The 6457-nt window shown below is 38.2% G+C and overlaps 1 protein-coding gene across 1 annotated transcript in view; it reads left to right on the top strand.

Annotated features, from left to right (window-relative positions):
• Positions 1 to 2416: 2416 nt before the first annotated feature.
• The window catches only part of ARHGAP24 (Rho GTPase activating protein 24), a 249498-nt gene continuing 245457 nt past the window's right edge, over positions 2417 to 6457 (top strand). The window contains exon 1 of the mRNA XM_079782175.1: positions 2417 to 2435. The gene's annotated coding sequence lies outside the window, so the exon portion shown is untranslated. The remainder of the gene's footprint in view (positions 2436 to 6457) is intronic.

Here is a 6457-nt window from a genome sequence, read left to right as displayed (position 1 = left end):
CTACCTGGAAGGTTAGATGCTATGTTCTAAAACTAAGTTAAACCACAAATTTAATTACTTCACAAGATTATTTAATTAAGTAAAATAAACTTGTAATTGAAAAAACTGATCTTATCACTTTTTATAGAAATCATATAGATTTCAAACCTGTCTATAAAAGAAGTCTTAATTATGCTGAATATTTGCAATGTATTCAGTAATTTAAAAAAAAAGTATTGAAAAATACCAAGAAGCCATGGAAAGTAGGTGCTTCAAAAAAGAATGATTAATAGTGCTGAAAGCTCCTGTGAGGTCAAGTTCACTGAAGATTTAAAATTGTCAAGCATGAACCTTGTGAGAATCATGTAATTGGAATTATAGGTGCACAAACTAGAGTATAGTGGATACATATAAGAATACTAGAGGCTCGGTTCATGAAATTCATGCACTCAGGGGCAGGGGTCCCTCAGCCCGGACTGCACCCTCTCGCAGTCTGGGAGCCCTCAGGGGATGTCTGACTGATGGCTTAGGCCCGCCCCCCATAAGACATCCTTAAAGCTGCTGAGGAGGTGGGAGAGGCTCCCACCACTGCTGCTGTGCTAGCCAGCCATGAGCCTCGCTTCTGGCTGAGCGGCTCTCCCCCTGTGGGAGCACACTGACCACCAGGGGACAGCTCCTGCATTGAGCATCTGCCCCCTGGTGGTCAGTGCGTGTCATAGCGACTGGTCGTTCTGCTGTTCCGTCGATTTGCATATTAGCCTTTTATTATATAGGATAATGTGTTATTATGGGCAAGGCCTCTAATTCAATTTTTTTCACGTAGTTAAAGAGAGGGGCAGAATTTTCACTTGAGCCTGAAGCTAAAATTGTCCTTAGCTCAAAAATCTGCATACCACTGAGACACATCTTGGTGAGGCTTATTCTGAACCCCCACACTGTTCTATTATGTGTATAAGTATTGGGAACCATCTTATCTCTTTAGTGAAAGGAACCTTTTGTTATGTTACAATGACTAACTTTATCTCATGAGTTGTGTTTTGGCTTCAAGCCTGTATCCAGTATTCATGCAGCAACTTCAGCTCTTCTGTTCAGTATTTACCTGGCATATATTTTATTTTATTTTCTCTAAATCTTTCTAGATTTTTATGTATTAGATAGGAATAGCCCATGGACACAGACAATAGTCTGGTAAAGGCCTGGAAGGGGCAGGTTCAGGGAAGGGGAGAGCAATGGGGAGGAAAAAAAAGTAAAACAAAGGGACATCTGTAATACTTTCAACAATAAAGACACATTTTAAATAAAGGCAGATATCTTAGTTGAAAAGAGTTTTATGTGAAATAATATGAGTAATTGCTCTACACTGTACTTTATATTCTCAACTCCTCTCAAAGAGATATTAATTGACCCTATGTTCACTTAATGTTATTTGAACCTATGTTCATTGACTGCAGGACTGACTTCCGCCACGCTGACCCAGGGCTGAGATCAGACCCTGCTTTTCTCTCCCAGCCTCTGTCTGGGACTGATCACAGCCCCCTCAGCAGTCAGTGCTGAGTCGCCTCAGCTGAGGTGGCCGCAGTGCTGCAGTCAGTGCTGGGTCGCCATGGCAGTGCTTGGTTGTGAAAACCAAGGCAGAGACAATAAATAACTTAGTCAATGTTACCATAGCTTTCTCTTAATTATCCTTTCTCTTTTCTGTTAAAGTTCTCTCTCTTTAGTGGATCATTCTCATGGTTTTGAGACATGTTTAAAAGTTTATCCTATTAAATAATTTAGACTCCAGCTCCCCCTCCAGCTATTATCTTTTAATCCCCTTGCCTAGCATAGTTATCTACACTGAATCTATCCTAATATATAAAAACCCTGGATAAACTTTTAAACATGTCTCAGAACCCTGAGCATGATCTGCTAAAGAGAGAGAACTTTAACAGAAAGAGAAAGGATAATTAAGAGAAAGCTATGGTAACATTGACTAAGTTATTTATTGTCTCTGCCTTGGTTTTCACAAGTATAGATGGGGAAAATATACCTACCTCATAAGATTATTCTAACAATTAAATAATATGTTGATAGAATGTTTAGTAAAAAGTTTGGCATACAGAATGCATTTTATACATTGGTGCTTAAAATGGATCCAGCACCTAACACGATCTCATACATACTAGATGGTCAACAAATATTTGTTAAATGTTGAATGAATATGATTCTATTACATGATTTTTGATTAGATGGGAATATAAATGAGTCTGATGCATGATACACTGGTTATAGATGCACCTTGAATATTCACTGATGATGATTATGATGATGACAATATTTAATATTTGCCACCTGATGATGTTGATGTTTTGGGCATTTGTGTTCACAGGGTGCTATTTTTCTGCCTGGAAATAAAGTCCTGGAACATCCCTGCAATGAAGAGAGTCCAGGGAAATTCCTTTTTGAAGTAATTCCAGGTAAGATAGTTTTCTGATTTGATTGCATTATTGCTGTTCTATATTGGTAAAGGTGAAAACAAGTCAGGCAGGCTTTATTCATGGCTGAGCACATTAATTTGAGGAGGCAAGTATCAAATTTGGTTCGTATTTACAGAGATAATGATTCCAGGCATCTCCACTTGATACAAATGAACGTTAACCCACACACACACAAACGCATGGCCACATGATTATTGGATGGATATCCATCTGTCCACAGACTCCAGAGTGACCAGAAGTCATGACACAACATCACTAAGACACTATTGGAGACAAGTTGACTTTACAGTGCTCTTGCAATATGAAAATTATGGTAAGGTATTACAGGTAGAATGCATTGTCAGCTGATGTACTGCCATAATTTCCTCATAAAATGACATTGTAAAGAAGCCTTTGCTATAAAAAGAAAAGAAAAAAACCTCCTTCAACAACTGACAAAATGTTGCAGTTCTGTACCTCAACTTTGTTCCCAACCAACCACTTCCATATGTTTGGCTTGTAAAGTTGAGGATGCCTCTGCCAAGTTATCAGATCCTGCCGTTAAATTTCTTCAACATCTGTTCATTTTTTTTTCTAGTCATCTTCATTCATCCCTCTCAGAGTACCTGGTTTTCACTTAGACCTTTAACTCACCCAGCAACAATTTCTCCAAGGCCATTGTCTGCTTTTTGGATGAGATTTTTAGCCTTCCCTTAATCCTTAATATAAGAAAAAAAGAGGGATGTCCTTTTTATAGCATTGACGCTGACTGACCCAGTTGATGTGCTATTGACATTGATTTAATCATAGCTAGGGTGAGTTTTAATTTATTTGGGTGACTAATATGTAATGAATATCAATAAAGCTGGCACAGAGGCAGTCAACAAAATATTTCCCCCAGATTTATAAATGTTGGGAATCTAAAATGTGAAAGCATATTTTTTCCCTCAATGAAAACAGCTGTAGCATTGAGTTCATCTGGCTCACAGTGGAATCCATGACTAAATGTTAATTAATGCAGCTGAAGTGCAGAAAGGTTAGTCAGATGCATTGTGTTATTTGTTTCCCTCCAAGGAGAACATATTGCAAGAAACCTGAATCTTGTTTGCCCTATTAAGAGCTTTTTTTATACTTACTTCTTAGTGGAATACTCTGTATGGAATCAAATTCCAGATGTTGCAAAGTCTTTGAAGTATCAGTAGAGGAAATTTCTTTCCCTATTTATCCTCAAACATTAGGGCCCGTTGGCTTTTAAATGAGCATGGTATTAAACTGACAGCTTTGGCTCTTTACCTCCAATAATTCTAAAGGTCTACTACTGTGTAGAGATTTCATCTTTCTGTTGTTCTGATGTAATATAAATGGATATTGTCAAGAATTCTAGAGACAGCTGTGTCTTCGAGCTCAGGAAGTCATGAAACCTCCCTTCCAAGATTGCTGTTCTAGGGCATGTGTTGCACATGCAGTGCATATGAAATAATGGCTTTTGATGAGCAAAGCTTAAGAAGCTCAAGACTCTATGATGTGGAATCTGAAGGTTGTTCTTTCAAAACAAGTGAGCCCAGAGCTCATTTGAAAAGATGCTTCCTGAATCATTAGTCCAATATGTGTAGCTTCTAAATTAGGATTTATAATTCTGAAGTGACAAGAGAATTGTGCCAAATGCTTCTTTGAAAAGGGATTTGGAAAATCACTATGGCCACAATGAGAATTCAGTGTCTGTGCCATTAATCTTAGTCATTAGGGGTTTATTGGTGTGTCCCTGACATCAGGATGGCATTTCAGGCAAATGCTTCTGTATTTGTATGAAAATATGGGGATTTGTATCACATGATTTTTATCAATTTTTGCAAAATCAGGATTACTCAGGAATAGAGTGACATGATTTCTTTTTGCAAATGGGAATGACACAATAATATTTTCTAAGGTTTCCAATTGTGAAATAGTTTGACATGGGGAGCCTGCAAAGTGCAATAATGTTTTATTTTATCAGAAAGGATAGGAGACAGGAAAGATGGTGAAAATGTGATCAGTGCCTTATACAGAATCCTCTTCATACTGAAGGCATATCGTCATAACACATACTTATTCTACATTGCTTTCTCTGTGAAATTCTCTTGATTACCAATTCTAAAAACCCATATTGACGATGATGCTTACAGAACCAGCACTACTCTGTTTTTATGGACATGCACCTTAAGCCCAACTACCCAAGGAATAGCCATTAATAGGATACCTTAATCCCACCTGCCTATAATGGTATCTAAAAAACTGGCAATAGCCTCCAGGAAGCCCTTTGACAAATATTATATTACTATGTACATACACATTTGTGTGTGTGTGTGTGTGTGTGTACACAGGCAGGGTGGGGCAAATGTAGGTTTACAGTTGTTCATATGGAAAAAAATGCAGGTTATGATTATTACAATAGATTTGTTTTTAAAATATATTTTATTGATTACAGAGAGGAAAGGAGAGAGAGAGAGAGATAGAAACATCAATGATGAGAGAGAATCATTGATTGGTTGCCTCCTGCACACTGAGGGTTGAGCCCACAACCTGGGCATGTGCCCTGACTGGTAACTGAACTGTGACCTCCTGGTTCATAGGTCAACACTCAACCTCTGAGCCATGCAGATCAGACTACAGTAACTTTATTAACACTGTGTTTCACATACTCACAACTGTAAACCTACTTTTGCCCCACCCTATATATAGAGGGAGAAAGAGAGTTTATGACATATGTGTATATATCTTTATAGTTCCCAGATCTTTGTTTTGTTTTTGCTTTAATCTAAAATACCTTATGATATTAAGTCTTAATCATGTGCAAATAAGAAAAGCAAGATTTTTCAATAGAATTGGGCATCTTACTACAATTCTATGAGGCAGGCTATATTATTTATTACTTTGGGTAGTATATTTCTGTACAGGCTTTAAGCTTTTGTAAAAACCTACCTGAAAAAAATCTACCATAATTTAGGATTAATTTTTTATAGATTTGCTGTCTCATAAAATGAATTATCTCGGAATAATGCCATGATTTAAAGCCGTTCACTTCAATTTTTTTTTTCCATTTCTCTACTTGTTATTCAAAAAGGAGGTGTTAGCCAAATTGGCGTATTTGAATACTTCGCTGTCTGACATGCCAGATTTTAGACTGGATTACATTTTATGGCCAAGTGCTAAGCTTTTGGGAAATGTGGTTGAGAAAAGAATGTTGGCAGACCTTTTAATGTATAGTGCTCAAAGAAAGAGCTTTGCTTCTCTCAAAATGTGTACTGTGGAAGTTTTTCTTGTGATGTTTACAAAAATTAACAGAGTAATTAATGGAATGATGATGCCTTAACATTCTCAGAAGAATAGTCTGTCACACGGAGAAAAGGCAACAGTGGTTCAAAGACAGAGACCGGAAGAGAGAGACAAGAGAGTATGTGCTCCATGGAGTCAGGAACAACACCTTTCTTTCTCATTACTTCATCCCTAACACCTAGTACAGCATAATGCAAGGTGCTGAAAAAGGTTGAAGTGTATGTATCTACCAGGTTTATGGAGGAATCTCAATCACATAAATGTTGTTGTTGTTGTTGTTGTTGTTTTTGTTGTTATTTGTTGTTGATTGGCTACCACTACTCCAACTCGGTGATGTTGATCTCTTACTTCCTGCTGTGTAGGATCTTTCCATCCCCTGATGCAGCTAAGACCTCTGTGACAATCGTGGCTGAAGTGGTGGGCAGCTTCTCACATTCCTTTTCCCACTTCTCTGCCTTCCTCTCTGGTAATGAGAGAGAAAGATGGAAGAAGGTAATCTTCCTACCCAAAAGCTTCTGCAGTGATAGCTCCTTTGTACTGCCTGCTTAGTACATGTCTCCCCAAATGCTGACTCTCTCACGGAGCGCAGTTGGGGATTTTTCACCATCCCTAGAACTGGAAATGCACCTCACATGGTAGGATGCTCTACCTTGGGCATGATCTTGTTGGATGGGACGCCAACAAAGGGGCTCAAAGGCCAGCTGCTTTCC

Source organism: Cnephaeus nilssonii, assembly GCF_951640355.1.
Source record: "Cnephaeus nilssonii genome assembly, chromosome: 1".
NCBI classification, from domain to species: domain Eukaryota; kingdom Metazoa; phylum Chordata; class Mammalia; order Chiroptera; family Vespertilionidae; genus Cnephaeus; species Cnephaeus nilssonii.
This window is presented reverse-complemented; position numbering and strand designations above follow the sequence as displayed.